We start from the raw sequence: 1,289 nt of genomic DNA, 5'->3' as shown, positions 1-1,289 counted from the left end.
GTACAGTACATTGCAATAATCCAAACGTAAAGAAATAAAAGCATGAACAAGCATCTCCATCACTTTTCTATAGAGATCCAATGAGAGAAGCTGTTGGGGCTTTTGTGACTATCTCTCATTTAACAAACATAACAATTTCTATCTCATAACTGGGAACTGCATCTCTTCTGTGTTGCAGAGCACAGAAACGGGCTATATGAAAGTGAATGATCCAACACAGCTAAGTTACTGGTACTTTACCCTCTCATTGTTGTTGAGAAGGTCTGGATATGCATCCACAGAAAGTCACATTTGGGATTATGGAAAATTGACTGCAACTGGCATATAAACCAGCTTGTTTATGTGTTTCCATTTTACAATTCTGGTGTTCTTGATTAAAAAAATTGCCACACCCAAACCAAGAAGCTTCTGAATGTGGAAAAAGGGCCAAAAACAAAACAAAACACTGGTGTTATACTGTAAGTGTTAAGAAGTTCAATGAGCAGAAGAATTATTTAAACGCTTGGTTTTAAATGCACAAATGTGATTTGAATTGCTTTGTTTAATGCTCTTCGTGACGAAATAAGCCCTAATTTCTATTCGAAAGCTTACCTCCTCCGGTTCTTTTTCTTCCCTGCCTTCCTGCGGTTAGCTATAATGTCAACACGCAGTGATCTCTCACCTCGCCCGTCGGCTCTGCTTTTCAAAAGGCAAGCTTCAGGTCAGTCAGGAGGCTTAATAAATATGAAAGGGACGAAAAACTAGAAAATGGATGACGAGGCAAAGTGAGCCGGTAGCTATAACAGCAAGTCACCCTGCTGGACAGCTGAGCTAGCAGTGAGAAGGAAAACCACGGCTCGGTGGAGAGGGAGGGAGAGTTAGAGAAGAGTTGGAGGGGTTCAAAGTGAGCTGAGGCGGGAAGAGAGACGGAGCGAGTGTCAGAGAGGAAGTGTGTGTATGTGTGTGTAGAAGAGAAAGAGGTGTACCTGAAGATGCTGACTCCGTTTTTAAAACTCCAGTTGATGGGTAAGTGGATTTCTGTACTTGACTATTCAGTAGAACAAGGTTCACACACTGCAAAAAGTAACAAACCAGAGAATGCATTAAATAAAATGTCACCTTTTTATTTACAGTTAGCAAATTTTCTTCCTTCTGAGACCTAAGGTCATTTTTACAGTTTATTGTTCGTCTGTATTTATTTTATAAAAAAGCTCGTGAAACATCAACCCTGTTGTCTACAGTCAAGATATGAACATCATTGTTTTAGGACAAACTGGGTTATTAGAATATTTTGGTTGCAGTGAGGTCAC

The sequence above is a fragment of the Etheostoma spectabile genome, chromosome 10 (assembly GCF_008692095.1).
Source record: "Etheostoma spectabile isolate EspeVRDwgs_2016 chromosome 10, UIUC_Espe_1.0, whole genome shotgun sequence".
Classification (NCBI taxonomy): domain Eukaryota; kingdom Metazoa; phylum Chordata; class Actinopteri; order Perciformes; family Percidae; genus Etheostoma; species Etheostoma spectabile.
The sequence above is the reverse complement of the archived record's forward strand: the minus strand, read 5'-3'. Positions refer to the sequence as shown.